This window comes from Cetorhinus maximus, unplaced genomic scaffold (genome assembly GCF_964194155.1).
Source record: "Cetorhinus maximus unplaced genomic scaffold, sCetMax3.hap1.1 HAP1_SCAFFOLD_930, whole genome shotgun sequence".
Lineage (NCBI taxonomy): Eukaryota > Metazoa > Chordata > Chondrichthyes > Lamniformes > Cetorhinidae > Cetorhinus > Cetorhinus maximus.
In genome coordinates, this window is record NW_027596872.1 from 5,800 (window position 1) to 28,176 (window position 22,377).

General features: G+C 49.5%; 1 pseudogene across 1 annotated transcript in view; it reads right to left on the reverse strand.

The window, feature by feature from the left end:
* Window positions 1-656: 656 nt before the first annotated feature.
* LOC144675280 (C-type lectin domain family 17, member A-like) overlaps window positions 657-22,377 on the reverse strand; it is a 96,536-nt pseudogene continuing 74,815 nt past the window's right edge. The window contains exons 2-8 of the transcript XR_013574914.1: window positions 20,592-20,663; window positions 19,725-19,803; window positions 18,246-18,365; window positions 16,518-16,671; window positions 15,198-15,357; window positions 13,891-13,985; window positions 657-845 (exon numbers count right to left, since the gene is read on the reverse strand). The product of XR_013574914.1 is annotated as a C-type lectin domain family 17, member A-like (transcript). The remainder of the gene's footprint in view (window positions 846-13,890; window positions 13,986-15,197; window positions 15,358-16,517; window positions 16,672-18,245; window positions 18,366-19,724; window positions 19,804-20,591; window positions 20,664-22,377) is intronic.

Sequence of the window (22,377 nt, forward strand, 5' to 3'; positions counted from 1 at the left end):
TACCAAAATACATACACATGCAAACACACACACAAAAAAATGCACCCACATACACACAGGCGCACACATACACAGACACACATACGCACACACACACACACACACACTCACACACAGACACAGAAATGGAGGTTAGACAAAGGAAATTTTTACAACTATGGATAGTAACAGTACAAGAACCACGGAGATGAAAATGAGTTCACATGATTTCCAGAGTATGAGAAGAAAAAGTCCAAAGGCTATTTCCGATGTGACGGAGTTTAGTCCCAAGTCCAGTGAGAGGTTACTGCACGCAAATTGAATGTCTCGTTTCTGACTTAACAACAATGAAAACATTGTAAGGAGTTACTTCATTGGCTGCAAAAGTACATTGGGGATCTCCTGAGTTAGTGAAAGGTGCTAGAGAAATGCAGGGCTTCTGTCCTGTAACATTTTGTCGGATTCCTGCCTGGATTTATAATGGGGTTTTCCAATGTCAACCGTCACACTGTCATTCCACCCCTCCTACCACTGGTGGCGCTGCAGGAGGCTTCTCCTGGGGGAGAAGGGGAACAGATGAACTTTCACCTTACGGACGTGGCCTCGGGCAGTCGGGGATTGTGGGGAAGGGAGGAGGGGCTGGGGATCTTTGGACAATCCTGACACCCTCGTTCTGTGTCCCAGTCTCTCTTCAGGAACAATATTTCTCAATATCAGCTGCCTCGACGCAGGGCAGTGCCCTTTTCTCACAGATGAAAGAGAGGCGATCGGTACAACTGACATCATTCCAGCCGTTTATTCTGATGATGGCACAGTTTTCATTACCACTCCCATTATTCGGTTCACCCTGCTCCCATCGAGTAAAACTGGGAATTGGGGAAATATAAAATACCGATAAAAATCCACCACATTCTGCACAGAATCAACAAGATTCCTACAGCCTGGTACAAATCCCAAACTAATCCCACTGTCCCACTCTCTCCCCATAGCCATGTATCAATCCCAAACTAATCCCACTGCCCCACTCTATCCCCATAGCCCTGTATCAATCCCCAAACTAATCCCACTGTCCCGCTCTCTCCCCATAGCCCTGTACAAATCCCAAACTAATCCCACTGTCCCGCTCTCTCCCCATAGCCCTGTACAAATCCCAAACTAATCCCACTGCCCCGCTCTCACCCCATAGCCCTGTATCAATCCCAATCTAATCCCACTGTCCCGCTCTCTCCATGCGACGCTGGGACTCACCTCACTGGGCTCCCATCCACCCATTTCCAGTTTCCTTCACTCTCTCGACCTGTTAGTCCGATCCAGTAATCCCGAGGATTGTTCTCGATAGATTTCTCTATGAAATTCTGCAGTGGATACAATGATGGGGTGTGAGCAGTTGGTTTTACGGCCTTAATTCACAGTGACACAGACACACACACACACACACCGACACACTCTCACACACACACACACACAGGGATACACTGACTCACTCACACACACAACTGATACCCAAAATACACCAAACCCTTTCTAAGGAAATTCTCCCTCATTCCCTCTGATTAAATATCGGGAAGACTGAAGCCGCTGTTTTCCGTCTCTGTTCCAAACTCCATTCCCGAGTTACCGACTCCGTCCTGGGAACTCTCTGAGTCTGAACCAGACTGTTCACAAACCGGGGTCGTGTTTAACCTGGAGATGGGATTCCCACCTCATATCCTCATTGTCACCAAGACGGCCTCTTCCCAACTCCGTAACATCGCCCAGAACCACCCCGGGCTCAGCTCATCGACTGCTGGAACCCTCGTCCATGTAGTGAAGAGAGAGCTTTACTCTGTATCTAACCCCGTGCTGTACCTGTCCTGGGAGTGTTTGAAGGGGACGGTGTAGAGGGAGCTTTACTCTGTATCTAACCCCGTGCTGTACTTGTCCTGGGAGTGTTTGATGGGGACAGTGTAGAGGGAGCTTTACTCTGTATCTAACCCTGTGCTGTACCTGTCCTGGGAGTGTTTGATGGGGACAGTGTAGAGGGAGCTTTACTCTGTATCTAACCCTGTGCTGTACCTGTCCTGGGAGTGTTTGTTGGGGACGGTGTAGAGGGTGCTTTAATCTGTATCTAACCCCGTTCTATTCTTGTCCTGGGATTGTTTGATGTGGACAGTGTAGAGGGAGCTATAATCTGTAACCCCAGGCTGTACCTGTCCTGGGAGTGTTTGATGGAGATGGTGTAGATGGAGTTTTACTCTGCATCTAACCCCGTGCTGTACCTGTCCTGGGATTGTTTGATGGGGACAGTGTAGAGGGAGCTTTACTCTGTATCTAACCCCGTGCTGTACCTGTCCTGGGAGTGTTTGATGGGGACAGTGTATAGGGAGCTTTACTCTGAGTCTAACCCCGCACTGTACCTGTCCTGGGAGTGTGTGATGGGGACACTGTAGAGGGAGCTTTACTCTGTATCTAACCCCGTGCTGTACCTGTCCTGGGAGTGTTTGATGGGGACGGTGTAGAGGGAACTTTACTCTGTATCTAACCCCGTGCTGTACCTGTCCTGGGAGTGTTTGATGGGGACAGTGTAGAGGGAGCTTTACTCTGTATCTACCCCCGTGCTGTACCTGTCCTGGGAGTGTTTGATGGGGACAGTGTAGAGGGAGCTTTACTCTGTATCTACCCCCGTGCTGTACCTGTCCTGGGAGTGTTTGATGGGGACGGTGCAGAGCGATATTCTCTCTCTATCTCATTCTGACAGATGCGTCTGTCATTCTCACCTGTTCCTGTTCTGTATTTATGATGATGAGGTGTGAAGTTCGGGATTCACATTGTACTATTGCCGAGTTCCATTCCTTGCTCTTCGTTGACAATCTATAGCAATGATGATTATGAACTTTCCAGCCGCTAGGACAGAGAGACTCTGCAAATTTATGAAGACTTAGTTCTGAGAAATACATCAGGACATTAGGAACAGGAGGAGGCCATTCAGCCCCTCTCGAGCTTGTTACACAGGAACAGGAGGATCCCATTCAGCGCCTCTCGAGCCTATTACACAGGAAAAGGATGAGGCTATTAGGCACCTCTCGAGCCTGTTACACGGGAACAGGAGGAGGCCATTCAGCCCCTCTCAAGCTTGTTACACAGGAACAGGATGAGGCCATTCAGCACCTCTCGAGCCTGTTACATGGGAGCAGGTGGAGGCCCATTCAGCACCAACTCACCCGAGCAGTTTCGGAGAATGGTGCAGAGGGATCTGAGGTTCCGGAGCATCTTTTCAAGGGTCTCGGACATGTTCTGGATCTTTCCGTTCAGCCCCGTCATGTTCTTGTCCATCTGTAGGACTGAGAGAATCACAGGGTCACAGAACTCACAGGATTAAAGGACCACAGGGTCTGAACCGCACAGAAGGAGGCCATTTGTCCGCACTGGCTCTCCGAATGAGCGTTAGGACCCAGTGCCATCGCCCTGCCTTTTCCCCCCTGTACCCCTGCACATTATATCTGTTCAAATAAATATCCAATGCGCCCTTGAATGCCTCGATTGAACCTGACTCTACATATTCTTCCAGCCAAAATCAATCACTTCACACTTCTCTGTGTCAAACGTTGTCAATCCCCTACCTGCCCACTCCTACACCTGTCTATGTCACAACAGAGCTGGAGTGAGTGATGTGGATGTGGGATATATCAGGGTGTTACAGTGAGGGGTGTGGGATATATCAGAGTGTTACAGTGAGGGGTGTGGGATATATCAGAGTGTTACAGTGAGGGGTGTGGGATATATCAGAGTGTTACAGTGAGGGGTGTGGGATATATCAGAGTGTTACAGTGAGGGGTGTGCGATATATCAGAGTGTTACAGTGAGGGGCGTGGGATATATCAGAGTGTTACAGTGAGGGGCGTGGGATACATCGGAGTGTTACAGTGAGGGGCGTGGGATACATCGGAGTGTTACAGTGAGGGGCGTGGGATACATCGGAGTGTTACAGTGAGGGGCGTGGGATACATCGGGGTGTTACCGTGAGGGGCGTGGGGTACATCGGGGTGTTACCGTGAGGGGCGTGGGGTACATCGGGGTGTTACCGTGAGGGGCGTGGGGTACATCGGGGTGTTACCGTGAGGGGCGTGGGGTACATCGGGGTGTTACCGTGAGGGGCGTGGGGTACATCGGGGTGTTACCGTGAGGGGCGTGGGGTACATCGGGGTGTTACCGTGAGGGGCGTGGGGTACATCGGGGTGTTACCGTGAGGGGCGTGGGGTACATCGGGGTGTTACCGTGAGGGGCGAGGGGTACATCGGGGTGTTACCGTGAGGGGTGTGGGGTACATCGGGGTGTTACCGTGAGGGGTGTGGGGTACATCGGGGTGTTACCGTGAGGGGTGTGGGGTACATCGGGGTGTTACCGTGAGGGGTGTGGGGTACATCGGGGTGTTACCGTGAGGGGTGTGGGGTACATCGGGGTGTTACCGTGAGGGGTGTGGGGTACATCGGGGTGTTACCGTGAGGGGTGTGGGGTACATCGGGGTGTTACCGTGAGGGGTGTGGGGTACATCGGGGTGTTACCGTGAGGGGTGTGGGGTACATCGGGGTGTTACCGTGAGGGGTGTGGGGTACATCGGGGTGTTACCGTGAGGGGTGTGGGGTACATCGGGGTGTTACCGTGAGGGGTGTGGGGTACATCGGGGTGTTACCGTGAGGGGTGTGGGGTACATCGGGGTGTTACCGTGAGGGGTGTGGGGTACATCGGGGTGTTACCGTGAGGGGTGTGGGATACATCAGGGTGTTACCGTGAGGGGTGTGGGATACATCAGGGTGTTACCGTGAGGAGTGTGGGATACATCAGGGTGTTACAGTGTGTTGTGGGTTATATACCAGACTGCAACTGTGAGGGGTGTGGGATATATCAGGGTGTTACAGTGAGGGTTGTGGGATATATCAGGGTGTTACAGTGAGGTGTCTGCGATATATCTGAATGTTACAATGAGGAGTGTGTGATTTCTCACAGAGGTAAAGTCATGGGTATGGGATATATCACAATGTTACAGACAGGCGGGTGGGATATATTGCAGTGTTAAAGTGAGTGATCTGTGATATACCACAAAGCTACAGTGGGTGTGTGAGGTATATCAGAGTGTTGCAGCGAGGGGTGTGGGATATATCAGGGTGTTACAGTGAGGTGTGGGTTATATACCAGACTGTAACTGTGAGGGGTGTGGGATATACCAGAGTGTTGCAGTGAGGGGAATGGGACATATCAGAGTGTTACAGTGAGGAGTGTGTGATATATCACAGAGGTAAAGTCTTGGGTATGGGATATATCACAATGTTACTGAGAGGCGGGCGGGATATATTGCAATGTTAAAGTGAGTGATCTGTGATATACCACAAAGCTACAGTGGGCGTGTGAGGTATATCAGAGTGTTGCAGCGAGGGGTGTGGGATATATCAGGGTGTTACAGTGAGGTGTGGTATATATACCAGACTGTAACCGTGCGGGGTGTGGGATATATCAGAGTGTTACAGTCAGGGGTGTGGGATATATCAGAGTGTTACAGTGAGGGGTGTGGGGTACATCACAGTGTTACCGTGAGGGATGTGGGGTATATCACAGTGTTGCCGTGAGGGGTGTGGGATATATCAGAGTGTTGCAGTGAGTGGTGTGGGATATATCAGAGACTTAAAGTGAGGGATATGGGATATATCAGAGTGTTGCAGTGAGGAGTGTGGGATATATCAGTGTGTTACAGTGAGGGGTGTGGGTTATATCTGCATGTAATAGTGAGGTGTGTGGGATATATCAGAGTGTTACAGTCAGGGGTGTGGGATATTTCAAAATGTTACAGCGAGGGGTGTGGGATATATCAGTGTGTTACAGTGGGGCGGGTGGTATATATTAATGTGTTACAGTGAGGGGTGTGGGATATATCAGAGTGTGACATTGTGGGATGTGGGATATATCAGAGTGTAACAGTGAGGTATGCGGGATATATCAGTGTGTTACAGTGAGGGTTGAGGGATATATCAGAGTGTTACAGTGAGGGGTGTGGAATATATCAGAGTGTTACAGTGAGGGGTGTGGGATATATCAGAGTGTTACAGTGAGGGGTGTGGGATATATCAGAGTGTTACAGTGAGGGGTGTGGGTTATATCAGAGTGTTACAGAGAGGGGTGTGGGATCTATCAGAGTGTTACAGTGAGGGTGTGGGATATATCAGTGTTACAGTGAGGGGTGTGGGATATATCAGAGTGTTTCAGTGAGGGGTGTGGGATATATCAGAGTATTACAGTGAGGGGTGTGGGATATATCAGAGTGTTACAGTGAGGGTGTGGGATATATCAGTGTTACAGTGAGTGGTGTGGGATATATCTGAGTGTTTCAGAGAGGGGGGTGGGATATATCAGAGTATTACAGTGAGGGGTGTGGGATATATCAGAGTGTTACAATGTGGGGTGTGGGATATATCAGAGATTTACAGTGAGGTCTGCAGGATATATCAGAGTGTTACAGTGAGGGGTGTGGGATATATCAGAGTGTTACAGTGAGGGGTGTGGGATATATCAGAGTGTTACAGTGAGGGGTGTGGGGTACATCACAGTGTTACCGTGAGGGATGTGGGGTATATCACAGTGTTGCTGTGAGGAGTGTGGGATATATCAGAGTGTTGCAGTGAGGGATGTGGGATATATCAGAGTGTGTTACAGTGAGGTGTGTGGGATATATCAGAGTGTTACAGTCAGGGGTGTGGGATATTTCAAAATGTTACAGCGAGGGGTGTGGGATATATCAGTGTGTTACAGTGGGGCGTGTGGTATATATTAATGTGTTACAGTGAGGGGTGTGGGATATAGCAGAGTGTGACATTGTGGGATGTGGGATATATCAGAGATTTACAGTGAGGTATGTGGGATATATCAGAGTGTTCCAGTGAGGGGTGTGGGATATATCAGAGTGTTACAGTGAGGGGTGTGGGATATATCAGAGTGTTACAGTGAGGGGTGTAGGATATATCATTGGCTGTGTCGTGTTTGAAAGGGATCGTAAACTTTTGCTTTTGCTTTATTTGAAAAGTGGCCCTTCTTCAACCAAACAACTTCGATTAAGTTATTGAAAGCTGTAAAAAAGCTTTTTCCTATGCTCCTGTTATGTGCTTATGTGTGTGTATGAAGTTGTGATGACCCCCCCCCCCGGGTTTGAATGTATGAATAAACTACGCTGCTGATTTAAACCTAGAGAGATGTTGCTGCTTCTCCCTTAAAATCTGACCTCACAACCTGAGGGTTTGGGTAAACGCACCACAGCCTATTTCCAACATGAAAACACCCCTGCTTACGGACAGAGGGTGAGAAAATAAAGCAGTTCAGTATTGCCTCCGTTCACTCTCTGTAACAGGTTCAATGTGAGGTTCAGCTTCCTACCTGGGACTCCCAGCCCTATTGCAATAGCCAAACTGATGATTAAGACAGTGAGGCAGGCGATGCCAAGATTTGTTGACGTTATTGATCTTCTTCCTCCAGCTGTTTCCTGCCCAGTTTTACCTGGAATAGAGAAGTAAAGATTGACCCACGTTGAGCAGCCTGTGTAACTGCACGGAACAGACAATGGTGACGTATCAACCTCCCTTATTGAGAGAAACAACAACCACGTTACTCGTTTATATCCCTCGTTTCACATCCCAGCACACGGTACAGGAGCGTTATCAAAGAGAATCGAAGACCGAGTCACACAGGGAGATATTAGGGACAGGAAACCAAAAGCACAGACACAGAGATCGGTACAAGGAGCGTCTTAAGGAGGGTAGCGAGAGAGAGAGACAGACAGAGAGAGAGAGAGCCGGATAAAGAGGGAGAGAAATGGAGAGAGACAGAGAGTGAGAGTCAGATATATAGGAGGAGAGGTTTAGCGAGAGTTCTCTGCATCACAGGGCCCAGGCAGCTCAAGGCTTCTGGGGATAAACATAGATACAGAGTAAAGCTCCCTCTACACTGTCCCCATCAAACACTCCCAGGACAGGTACAGCACGGGGTTAGATACAGAGTAAAGCTCCCTCTACACTGTCCCCATCAAACACTCCCAGGACAGGTACAGCCTAGGGTTAGATATAGAGTAAAGCACCCTCTACACCAACCCCATCAACCACTCCCAGGACAGGGACAGCACGGGGTTAGATACAATGTAAAGCTCCCTCTACACTGCCCCATCAAACACTCCCAGGACAGGTACAGCACGGGGTTAAATACAGAGTAAAGCTCCCTTTACATTGTCCACATCAAACAATCACAGGACATGTACAGCCTGGGGTTAGATACAGAGTAAAGCTCCCTCTACACTTTCCCCATCAAACACTCCCAGGGCAGGTACAGCACGGGGTTAGATACAGAGTAAAGCTTTCTCTACACTGTCCCCATCAAACACTCCCAGGGCAGGGACAGCACGGGGTTAGATGCAGAGTAAAGCTCCCTCTACACTGTCCCCATCAAACACTCCCAGGGCAGGTACAGCACGGGGTTAGATACAGAGTAAAGCTCCCTCTACACCGTCCCCATCAAACACTCCCAGGATAGGTACAGCACGGGGTTAGATACAGAGTAAAGCTCCCTCTACACCGTCCCCATCAAACACTCCAAGGACAGGTACAGCACGGGGTTAGATACAGAGTAAAGCTCCCTCTACACCGTCCCCATCAAACACTCCCAGGACAGGTACAGCACGGGGTTAGATACAGAGTAAAGCTCCCTCTACACTGTCCCCATCAAACACCCCCAGGACAGGTACAGCACGGGGTTAGATACAGCGTAAAGCTCCCTCTACACTGTCCCCATCAAACACTCCCAGAACAGGTACAGCACGGGGTTAGATACAGAGTAAAGCTCCCTCTACACTGTCCCCATCAAACACTCGCAGGACAGGTACAGCACGGGGTTAGATACAGCGTAAAGCTTCCCATGTACTATCTTTACCAAACACTCTATCTCACTTTCTGACTCTCTGTCTCTCTTATTCTCTCTTTCTGTTTTTCCCTCTCTCTCTCTATGCATGTGTCTCTCTCACTCTCTCTTTCAATCTCTCTCTCATTCTTGTTGACCTCTCTCTCATTCTTGCTCTTTTTCTCTTTCTGTTTCTCCATCTCCACCTCTCTCTGTCTCTCTCTATCTCGCTGTCCCTCTTTTTAATTCTCTCTCTCTCTCCATTGAACAGTTTAACCTACGTTCACTGGGGGCTGTCGTGTTGTTTTTGATGTGTCTTATATTCATGTAGTCGCTGTCCTGCTCCATGGTTTGTGTCTGAGGGGGTCTCTCTCCTCCGTTCCTGTCCTGTCTGATTCTCTCTCTCTCTCAGATGTGTCTCAATCTTTCCTCAGACTCGATGTCAGGGCGTAAACTTCCTCAAAACTGTTTCTATTTTCTTCATTTTTGTAATGCCACTTCCCCTTAGACCTGTGTGACAAAGTGGTTCAGTTAACCATGTACAGCAGCTGCCGAAGGCTTTACATTTCTGCCAAGCATAGGGAGAGCCAACATGGCTTCAGGGAACATCAGCAGAATTCAAAATCATTTCACAAGCCTCTAGACTGCTTGTTGTAACTGGAAAAGGTCTATACACTCACACACCAACACACACAGACACTGACACACACTCACACGCGCACACACCCACACATACACACACACCCATACACTCACACTCATACACACAGACACTGACACACACTCACACACACCCACACACACTGACACACACTCACACTCATACACTCACACACACACACACACAGACACTGACACACACTCACACGCGCACACACCAACACACACTGACACACACTCACACACACAGACACTGACACACACACAGACACTCACACACTCAGACACTGACACACACACAGACACACTCAGACACTGACACACACTCACACGCACACACACACACACTCAGACACTGACACACACTCACACTCACACACTCAGACACACACACACTCACACGCACACACTGACACACACACAAACTGACACACACTCAGACACTCACACACACAGACACTGACACACACTCACACATCCACACATTCACACACACACTGACACACACACACACACTGATACACACTCACACTGACACACACACAGACACTCACACACACACACTGACACACACACTGACACACACTCAGACACACACACTCAGACACTGACACACACTCACACGCACACACACACACACTCAGACACTGACACACACTCACACTCACACACTCAGACACACACACACTCACATGCACACACTGACACACACACAAACTGACACACACTCAGACACTCACACACACAGACACTGACACACACTCACACACCCACACATTTACACACACACTGACACACACACACACACTGATACACACTCACACTGACACACACACAGACACTCACACACACACACTGACACACACACTGACACACACTCAGACACACACACTCAGACACTGACACACACTCAGACACTGACACACACACAGACACACACTCACACACACAGACACTGACACACACACAGACTGAATGATCCTCTGAACCCTCCTGGAAACACTAACCAATAACCTGGCAGCAAATATCACTTGTCATTTTATTCCAAAGTGGAAGGTTTTTCTTCCCATTGGTCCTCCCGGTGAGCATTGAGGTCAGGCCTTGCCTTCACTGACCAGGCAGTGAGTGTAGGTACGTCCATACGAACATGTGAACATAGGAACCAGGAGCAGCAGGAGGCCATTCAGCCCGTTGTACCTGCCCCACCATTCAGTAAGACCATGTCCGATCTGAATGTAACCTTATTATGTCACAGCCAAGGGTAAAGGCCGAGGGCTTCAAATTCAAATCCCAGACGGAAACTTGAAACAACTGTTACAACCCATTTTTGTAATTTGTAAGTTTCGAGATGCAGACCACCCCCATCAAACCCAGAGCAATGGGGTAGACCCTTAAATGCCCTCTGAGCAAGTGCGATTAGGGATGGGCATAAATGCTGGCCAAGCCAGGGGTGTCCACAACCCGTGAACCAATAAATAAAAACTCGGAGACACCGGCAAAGAGCTGTTATGGCAATATAATCATTCTCAGAATGTTATTGTGATTTATTGTAAAAGTAGGTGAATAGTGGGGTTTGGACAGTTTCTCTGTGTTTAATCGGCTTGGAGACAGCTGGTCTGGAGGCTGAGATTCATGAAAAGAAGCTCAGTTTGAAATGCTCAATAGGTAAACATGGCTGAAGTTTTAGAATGTGCGGTGAGGAGAATTTGCATTTTTAGATAAATAAGAGTAGTTTGAATTTCAAAGAGACGTGCACGCCTTGCCAGAGAAGCGAGGCCAAGCAGTGTGTTTATTTTTCCCTATGGTTACTGATAGTATTAGCACCATAAAGAGATTTATATTATGAGAAAGGTAAAGATCCAAAGACTTTTGGGAACAATGGGATTTACATTAAAAGGGATAAACGTGTATAAAGGAGAAGAAGCTGTGTGTCACAGAGAAAGGCATTGCAAGATCTACCAGAAGTGTGAAAGCCTCCAGCATTAAGCTGCTGTCTACAGAAACTGAAGCTGGGAAAAACACACTTTGGATTCTACTGTCCAGCGTATTGTCATGATTTGCCTGGATCTGTTTGAAAGTCTAATTGATTTTTCCTGTTGCCTTAATGGGGGTGTAGCTGGAAGCTCGATTAATTAGGGGCTTTTTGGAGTTATTACAGTAGTAATTTGTCGACCCGTGTATGTGCTTACAATCATTTCTTTTGTTAATGAATGTTTAATTTAGGTTAGTAAAAAAATCTCTCGAGTCTTGGTGGACTTATTATTACTGAATTCAGGGCAGGCATCTCGAATTAAAATATAAATTGCAAAACAGTTGTGACCACATGATCAGGATTCCCTCGTAGATTTGATCCGCCTGGCACACATCATCTGCTGCATCATAACAGAGCGTCGGGAGAGGAATGGTTACAGCAAAAGTACGTAGGCTGGTGTATGAAGGAATTGAGAATTTAGGAGCAGTATTACAAAGTTGGAGATCTTGTACATGTGTCTGAGTTGGTAGGTTCCTCAGAACGAACTGTTCTGGACAGGCGAGGGACAGGCACACTGTACTTCTGTCTCTCACCAACTGTTCGTACGCAGAAGGTGTTTTGAATTCTTTGTGAAGTGTGTTGTGGTGTGTTTTCCCAAACCCTCAGTGTGTCTGATCCACTTTACTAATCACTCACAGCAAACTCACATTGTGATCAACTCGGGTTAGTTTATTTACATTTAAAACCCGTGGAAGGAGTGTTCATAATGTCACACTCTGGGCCACACACACACTCTAAAGCTCTCTCTCACACACACAAACACTCACAAACTCACACGCATACACACACACACATTCACACACACACACATTCACACACACAAACACATGCACACACACAAACACATGCACACACACATGCACACACACAAACACATGCACACACACTTGCACACACACATGCCCACAAGCACAAATGCGCACACACAGAGACAAAGAAACACAGATGTACATGCACAGACATACACACACACAGATGCACATACACACACCCCCACCCCCCGTGCGTGCATGCACACACACACATACACACACACACACACACTCAAACACAGAGTAATGGAGGACAGAAAAAGGAAACTTTTACAACTATGGATAGTAACAGTACAAGAACCACGGAGATGAAAATTAGTTCACATGATTTCCAAAGTCGGAGAAGAAAATGTCCAAAGGTTATTTCCGATGTGAACGAGTTCAATCCTGAGTCCAGTGGGAGCTTACTGCACGCAATTTCAGTGCCTCGTTTTGGACATGACAACTATGAAAACAAAGTTTTTGGCTGCAAAGTTCATTGGCTGCAAAAGCACATTGGGGATCTCCTGAGTTCGTGAAAGGTGCTAGAGAAATGCAGGACTTCCGGCCTGTAACATTTCACCGGATTACTGTCTGGACTTATAATGGGGTTTTCCAATGTCAACCGTCACGCTGTCATTCCTGCCTCCTACCACTGGTGGCGCTGCAGGGGGCTCCTCCTGGGGGAGAGGAGGAACAGATGAACTTCCATCATTCGGACGTGGCCTCGGGCAGTCGGGGATTGTGGGTAAGGGAGGAGGGGCTGGGGATCTTTGGACAATCCTGACACTCTCGTTCTGTGTCCCACTCTCTCTTCAGGAACAATATTTCTCAATATCAGCTGCCTCGACGCAGGGCAGTGCCCTTTTCTCACAGATGAAATGGAAGTAACGGGTGCAACAGACATCATTCCAGTCACTGGTTCTGAAAATAGCGCAGTCTTCATAATAATAGATTATTCGCTTGACCCTGCTCCCATCGGGTAAAACTGGGAAATGAGGAAATAAAAAATACCGATAAAAATCCAACACATTCCTGTACAGACTCAACAAGTTGCCAGCAGCCCTGTACAAATCCCAAACTAATCCCACTTTCCCGCTCTCTCCCCATAGCCCTGTATCAATCCCCAAACTAATCCCACTGTCCCGCTCTCTCCCCATAGCCCTGCATCAATCCCCAAACTAATCCCACTGTCCCGCTCTCTCCCCATAGCCCTGCATCAATCCCCAAACTAATCCCACTGCCCCGCTCTCTCCCCATAGCCCTGTATCAATCCCAAACTAATCCCACTGTCCCGCTCTCTCCCCATAGCCCTGTATCAACCCCAAACTAATCCCACTGTCCCGCTCTCTCCCCATAGCCCTGTATCAATCCCAAACTAATCCCACTGCCCCACTCTCTCCCCATAGCCCTGTATCAATCCCAAACTAATCCCACTGTCCCACTCTCTCCCCATAGCCCTGTATCAATCCCAAACTAATCCCCTTGTCCTGGTCTCTCTCTCCATGCGACGCTGGGACTCACCTCACTGGGTTCCCATCCACCCATTTCCAGTTTCCTTCACTCTCTCGATCTGTTAATCCGATCCAGTAATCCCCAGGATTGTTCTCGATAGATTTCTTTATGAAATTCTGCAGCAGATACAATGATGGAATGTGTTCAGTTAGTATGACTGCCTTAACTCACACAAACACGCACACACAACTGATACACAAAATGCCCCAAACCCTTTCTCAGGAAATTCTCCCTCATTCCATCTGATTAAATATCGGGAAGACTGAAGCTGTTGTTTTCCGTCTCTGTTCCAAACTCCATTCCTGAGTTACCGACTCCATCCTGGGAACTATCTGAGTCTGAACCAGACTGTTCACAACCCTGGGGTTGTGTTTAACCTGGAGATGGGATTCCCACCCCATATCCACATCGTCACCATGGCGGCCTCTTCCCAACTCCGTAACATCACCCAGAACCACCCCGGTCTCAGCTCATCGACTACTGAAACCCTCGTTCATGTAGTGTAGAGGGAGCATTACTCTTTATCTGACCCCGTGCTATACCTGTCCTGGGAGTGTTTGATGGGGACAGTGTAGAGGGAGCTTTACTCTGTATCTAACCCCGTGCTGTACCTGTCCTGGGAATGTTTGATGGGGACAGTGTGGAGGGAGCTTTACTCTGTATCTAACCCCGTGCTGTACCTGTCCTGGGAGTGTTTGATGGGGACAGTGTAGAGGGAGCTTTACTCTGTATCTAACCCTGTGCTGTACCTGTCCTGGGAGTGTTTGCTGGGGACTGTGTAGAGGGACCTTTACTCTGTACCTAACACCGTGCTGTACCTGTCCTGAGAGTGTTTGATGGGGAGGGTGTAGAGGGAGCTTTACTCTGTATCTAACCTTGTGCTGTACCTGTCCTGGGAGTGTTTGATGGGGACGATGTAGAGGGAGCTTTACTCTGTATCTAACCTTGTGCTGTACCTGTCCTGGGAGTGTTTGATGGGGACAGTGTAGAGGGAGCTTTACTCTGTATCTAACCCTGTGCTGTACCTGTCCTGGGAATGTTTGATGGGGACAGTGTAGAGGGAGCTTTACTCTGTATCTAACCCTGTGCTGTCCCTGTCCTGGGAGTGTTTGATGGGGACAGTGTAGAGTGAGCTTTACTCTGTATCTAACCCTGTGCTGTACCTGTCCTGGGAATGTTTGATGGGGACAGTGTAGAGGGAGCTTTACTCTGTATCTAACCCTGTGCTGTACCTGTCCTGGGAGTGTTTGATGGGGACAGTGTAGAGGGATATTCTCTCTCTATCTCATTCTGACAGATGCGTCTGTCATTCTCACCTGTTCCTGTTCTGTATTTATGATGATGAGGTGTGAACTTAGGGATTCACAATGTACTTTTGCCGAGTTCCACTCCTTGCTCTCCGTTGAGAATCTATAGCAATGATGATTATGAACTTTCCAGCTGTTCGGACAGAGAGACTCTGCAAAATTATACAGACTTAATTCAGAGAAATATATCGGGGCATAAGGAACAGGAGGAGGCCATTCAGCCCCTCTCGAGCCTGATACACAGGAACAGGAGGAGGTCATTCAGCCCCTCTCGAGCCTGGAACAGAGGAACAGGAGGAGGCCATTCAGCCCCTCTCGAGCCTGTTACACAGGAACAGGAGGAGGCCATTCAGCCCCTCTCGAGCATTTTACACCATTCTTTTGGATCTGCTCTGTACCTTAACTCCCTCGGTTCCGTGACCCTCCATCCCCAACAACGATCCCTCAATCTCAGTTTTGACGATTCCCTTTGACCTCCGGCCCCACAGTTTATTTCGGGGGTGGGGGGGAGTGTTCCTGATTTCCGCTCCCCTTTGTGTAAAGTGGTGTTTCCTGATGTCCCCCCTGAACGTCCTGGCTCGAATTTTAACCACCTTCCCCGTTGTTCTCGACTCCCCCTCCCCGGCTCCCCCACAACCCACCGGATCAGAGGAAATAGTTTCTCTCCATCGACCCAATCGAATCTCTTTATTGCTTTCAACGCCTCGGATCCGGTCGCCGTGGTTTCACCTGTAGGACTCAGGCTTCGAGCTTGGATGGCCCGCCTGCACCTTATCCAATCCCTTCAATCTGTCGGACAGACCCCACCCCCCCGATCGATTCATCCCCTCGCCTGTCCCAAACTCCGGGAGGCAGAGGCCAGGATAGTGCGGACTTCCACCGCTTGGAGATTAAGGCCTTGACTGAAGGATGGGGAGGGCGGGGGTGGGGAGACAGGGGGTGGGGGTGGGGAGACAGGGTGTGGGGGTGGGGAGTCAGGGGGTGGGGGTGGGGGTGGGGAGACAGGGGGTGGGGGTGTGGAGACAGGGGGTGGGGGTGGGAAGACAGGGGGTGGGGGTGGGGGTGGGGGTGGGGGTGGGGAGACAGGGTGTGGGGGTGGGGAGACAGGGGGTGGGGGTGTGGAGACAGGGTGTGGGGGTGGGGAGACAGGGGGTGGGGGTGTGGAGACAGGGGGTGGGGGTGTGGAGACAGGGGGTGGGGGTGGGGGTGGGGGTGGGGGTGGGGAGACAGCGGGTGGGGGGCAGGGGAGAGAAGGGGTGGGGGTGATCCCAATGGGGCAGAGCGTGGGATGTTGCAGGAGGGGGCAGGAGTACGGCCGGCAGCTCCCACTCTCCTGAACAGATTCGGAGCATTGGGCAGAGCAATCGCGCCGTCTCGGACAATTTCTGGAACGTTCCATTCAGCTCTGTAACGTTCCGTGGGGCAACAGCCAAGGTCCGGTTCAGGCGGTCAGCATCACCGCACTCCTTGTTCATCTGTAGAACTGAGAGACAGAGTCAGGGTGAGAGATAGTGTGGGTTATATCAGAGTGTTACAGCGAGGGGTGTGGCATATATCAGAGTGTTACAGTGAGGGGTGTGGGGTATATCAGAGTGCTACAGTGAGGGGTGTGGGGTATATCAGAGTGCTACAGCGAGGGGTGTGGGATATATCAGAGTGCAACAGTGAGGAGCGTGGGGTATATCAGAGTGTTACAGTGAGGGGTGTGGGATATATCAGGGTGTTACAGTGAGGAGCGTGGGATATAACAGTGTTACAGTGAGGGGTGTGGGTTATATCGGAGTGTTACAGTGAGGGGTGTGGGATATATCAGGGTGTTACAGTGAGGGGTGTGGGATGTTTCAGGGTGTTACAGTGAGAGGTGTGGGATATATCAGAGTGTTACAGTGAGGGGTGTGGGATATATCAGGGTGTTACAGTGAGGGGTTTGGGATATATCAGAGTGTTACAGTGAGGGGTGTGAGATATATCAGGGTGTTACAGTGAGGGGTGTGGGATATATCAGAGTGTTACAGTGAGGGGTGTGAGATATATCAGAGTGTTACAGTGAGGGGTGTGAGATATATCAGAGTGTTACAGTGAGGGGTGTGGGATATATCAGACTGTTACAGTGAGGGGTGTGGGATATATCAGAGTGTTTCAGTGAGGGGTGTGGGGTATTTCGGAGTGTTACAGTGAAGGGTGTGGGATATATCAGAGTGTTACAGTGAGGGGTGTGGGATATATCAGAGTGTTAGAGTGAGGGGTGTGGGATGTATCAGAGTGTTACAGTGAGGGGTGTGGGAAAAATCGGAGTGTTACAGTGAGGGGTGTGGGATATATCGGAGTGTTACAGTGAGGGGTTTGGGATACATCGGAGTGTTACAGTGAGGGGTGTGGGATATATCTGAGTGTTACAGTGAGGGGTGTGGGATGTATCAGTGTTTCAGTGAGGGGTGTGTGATGTATCAGGGTGTTACAGTGAGGGGTGTGGGTTATATCAGAGTGTTACAATGAGGGGTGTGGGATCTATCAGAGTGTTACAGTGAGGGGTGTGGTATATATCAGAATGTTAGAGTGAGGGGTGTGGGATATATCAGAGTGTTACAGTGAGGGGTGTGGGAAAAATCGGAGTGTTACAGTGAGGGGTGTGGGATATATCGGAGTGTTACAGTGAGGGGTTTGGGATATATCGGAGTTTTACAGTGAGGGGTGTGGGATATATCCGAGTGTTACAGTGAGGGGTGTGGGATGTATCAGTGTTTCAGTGAGGGGTGTGGGATATATCAGGGTGTTACAGTGAGGGGTGTGGGATGTATCAGAGTGTTACAGTGAGGGTTGTGGGATATATCAGAGTGTTACAGTGAGGGGTGTGGGATGTATCAGGGTGTTACAGTGAGGGGTGTGTGGGATATATCAGAGTGTTACAGTGAGGGGTGTGGGATATATCAGAGTGTTACAGTGAGGGGTGTGGGATATATCAGAGTGTTACAGTGAGGGGTGTGGGATGTATCAGAGTGTTACAGTGAGGGGTGTGGGATGTATCGTGGTGTTACAGTGAGATGTTCCTCCCCGTACCGTGGACTGTGAGACCTGTAATAATTGTGAAGTTGCAGATTAAGACAATGAGGCCGACCACGATGAGACGTCTAGATTTTTTTGAGCTTCTTCCTCCAGGTGTTTCCAGTCCAGTTTTATCTGGAATTGAGAAGTGAAGATTGACCCATGTTGAGCAGCCTGTGTAACTGCACGGAACAGACAATGGTGACGTATCTACCTCCCTTATCGAGAGAAACAACAACCACATTTTGCACCACATTTTCCTTTTGTCTGTGACATCTTTTGGTTATCTCCTCCTATCACTGCTTGCTTGTCCCAACAACCCCCTCCCCACACCCCCTTCTTCCCCACGCCCCCCTCCACCGCCCCTTAAACCAGCTTATATTTCACCCCTATCCTATTTCTACTAAGTTCTGATGAAGGGTCATGACGACTCGAAACGTCAACTTTGCTCTTCTCCGCCGATGCTGCAAGACCTGCTGAGTTTTTTCAGGTATTTATGTTGTTGTTTTGGATTTCCAGCATCCGCAGTTTTTTGTTTTTATCAACAACCACGTTACTCGTTTATATCCCTCGTTTCACATCCCAGCGCATGGTACAGGACAGTTGTCAAAGAGAATCGAACACCGAGTCACACAGGGAGATATTAGGGACAGGTAACCAAAAGGTCAGTCACAGAGATTGGTATAAGGAGCGTCTTAAAGGAGTGGAGAGAGGGACAGAAAAATGGAGAGACAGACAGAGAGCGGGACCGAGGCAGAGAGCGGGACCGAGGCAGAGAGCGAGTGTTGTAGGGGCTGGAGGCGGTTACAGGGATAGGGAGCATTATAGGGGCTGCAGGAGGTTACAGAGATAGGGAGGGGTGTAGGGGCTGGAGGAGGTTACAGAGATTGGGAGGGGTGTAGAGGCTGGAGGTGGTTACAGAGATAGGGAGGGTTGTAGGAGCTGGAGGAGGTTACAGAGATCGGGAGGAGTGTCGGGTCTGGAGGAGGTTACAGAGATAGGAAGGGGTGTAGGCACTGGAGGAGGTTACAGAGATAGGGAGTGTTGTAGGGGCTGGAGGTGGTTACAGAGATAGGGAGAGGTGTAGGGGGCTGAAGGAGGTTACAGAGATAGGGAGGGGTGTAGGCACTGGAGGAGGTTACAGAGATAGGGAGGGGTGTAGGCACTGGAGGAGGTTACAGAGATAGGGAGTGTTGTAGGGGCTGGAGGAGGTTACAGAGATAGAGAGTGTTGTAGGGGCTGGAGGCGGTTACAGAGATAGGGAGGGTTGTCGGCTCTGGAGGAGGTTACAGAGATAGGGAGGAGTGTAGGGGCTGGAGGAGGTTACACAGATAGGGAGGGGTGTAGGCACTGGAGGAGGTTACAGAGATAGGGAGGGTTGTAGGGGCTGGAGGAGGTTGCAGGGATAGGGAGGTGAATCACTTCACCACGTCCCTCCCCTCGACTACCCTGAACCATTATGACCTCTGACCCCACACTCCCAGGATGACTGACCTTTATCCAGGGTCACCTTGGTTCTGCTGCGGACTCCGTGGAGTGAAGTTGACTTGGGCGTAACTTGGTTCCTGTTCACCTACAAGTGTCGGAGAGAGACGGAAAGAGGGAGTGAGAAGGGATGAAGAACGTGAGGACAGTTTGGTCAGTACGTGTGACGTAGGTGGGAAGCAGAGGACAACGACAGAGCAACAACACACACACCGACATGTCAATCAGCTCTGGAGAACGCCAAGATTAACTAGAACATAGCCAGGTGCATCTCAAATGCTTCCTTCACCAGCTCCAGGCAGATGACATGTAACTTACTCCTCCAACAAGTGCAACACAAAACGAGCAGGCATGGAAACCGAGGAACAACAGGCACATAGATACGGTGCGATCGTCACGTGGCTGAGGTCCAACAGAAATGCAGCTAAAATGCAACGGACGTGCGATTGTGGTGCAAGCTAACTGCAATTGAGATGTAACACACACGGAACTAAGCAGCACGTGACACACTACAGTACAACAGGGACAGGACTCATGCTTAACTGTGACGTAACTACGATGCAATGGAAACGTAACTCAGATGTAAATGACAGGGAAGAGACGTGTCGCTCAGTTGTGTTAGGAAGAGGGTATTCGATTTTCAAACAGAGATTAGCAGATCCATAATTAAGATCTAACAGATACATAACTAAGGTGTAACAAACAGAGAGGAGATGGATCAGGTACGATATTGACTCAGGTGTAACTTAAGATGAAACTAAAAGAATCAAGGTCTACCTAATGCATCATGTACAACACACCTGAGAAACAACTAAAGTGCAGCAGGTTGGGCACAAATCAGTATCTTACGACTGACATACGATATCTGTAACTGACCTGTTGTACGGACCTTAGTTGTCCCTGAGGCAGGAAGAAGATTCAGCTCCGCGTACAAGATCTCCGGATCGTCTGGAAAACGGAAACAGAAACTATACAATGGATGAGAGTTAGATACAGAGTAAAGCTCCCTCTACACTGTACCCATCAAACACTCCCAGGACAGGGACAGCACGGGGTTAGATACAGAGTAAAGCTCCCTCTACACCGTCCCCATCAAACACTCACAGGACAGGTACAGCACGGGGTTAGATACAGAGTAAAGCTCCCTCTACACCATCCTCATCAAACACTCCCAGGACAGGTACAGCACGGGTTTAGATACAGAGTAAAGCTCCCTCTACACCGTCCCCATCAAACACTCCCAGGACAGGGACAGCACGGGGTTAGATACAGAGTAAAGCTCCCTCTACACCGTCCCCATCAAACACTCCCAGGACAGGTACAGCACGGGGTTAAATACAGAGTAAAGATCCCTCTACACTACATGAACGAGGGTTTCAGCAGTCGACAAGCTGAGACCGGGGTGGTTCTGGGCGATGTTACAGAGCTGGGAAGAGGCTGTCTTGGTGACGATGCGGATATGGGGTGGGAATCCCATCTCCAGGTTAAACACAACCCCACGGTTGTCAACAGTCTGGTTCAGACTCAGGGAGTTCCCAGGATGGAGTCGGTAACTCGGGAATGGAGTTTGGAACAGAGACGGAAAACAACGGCTTCAGTCTTCCTGATATTTAATCAGAGGGAATGAGGGAGAATTTCCTGAGAAAGAGTTTGGGGCATTTTGTGTATCAGTTGTGTGTGTGAGTGAGTGAGTGTGTCCGTGTGTCCGTGTGTGTGTGTCTGTGTCAGTATGAATTAAGGACGTAAAACTAACTGCTCAAACCGCATCACTGTATCCGCTGCAGAATTTCATAACGAAATCTGTCGAGGACACTCCTGGGGATTACTGAATCGGATTAACAGATCGAGAGAGTGAAGGAAACTGGAAATGGGTGGATGGGACCCCAGTGAGGTGAGTCCCAGAGTCGCATGGAGAGAGAGAGCGGGACAGGGGGATTAGTTGGGATTGATACAGGGCTATGGGGTGAGAGCGGGGCAATGGGATTAGTTGGGGATTTGTACAGGGCTATGGGGAGAGAGCAGGACAGTGGGATTAGTTTGGGATTTGTACCGGGCTATGGGGGGAGAGCGGGACAGTGGGATTAGTTTGGGATTGATACAGGGACATGGGGAGAGTGGGGCAGTGGGATTAGTTTGGGGATTGATACAGGGCTATGGGGAAAGAGCGGGATAGTGGGATTAGTTTGGGATTTGTACAGGGCTATGGGGGGAGAGCGGGACAGTGGGATTAGTTTGGGATTGATACAGGGACATGGGGAGAGAGCGGGACAGTGGGATTAGTTTGGGGATTGATACAGGGCTATGGGGAAAGAGTGGGACAGTGGGATTAGTTTGGGATTTGAACAGGGCCATGGGGAGAGAGTGGGGCAGTGGGATTAGTTTGGGGATTGTTACAGGGCTATGGGGAGAGAGCGGGACAGTGGGATTAGTTTGGGATTTGTACAGGGCTATAGGGGGAGAGTGGGACAGTGGGATTATTTTGGGGATTGATACAGGGCTATGGGGAGAGAGTGGGGCAGTGGGATTAGTTTGGGGATTGATACAGGGCTTTGGGGAAAGAGCGGGACAGTGGGATTAGTTTGGGGATTGATACAGGGCTATGGGGAGAGAGCAGGACAGTGGGATTAGTTTGGGGATTGATACAGGGATATGGGGAAAGAGC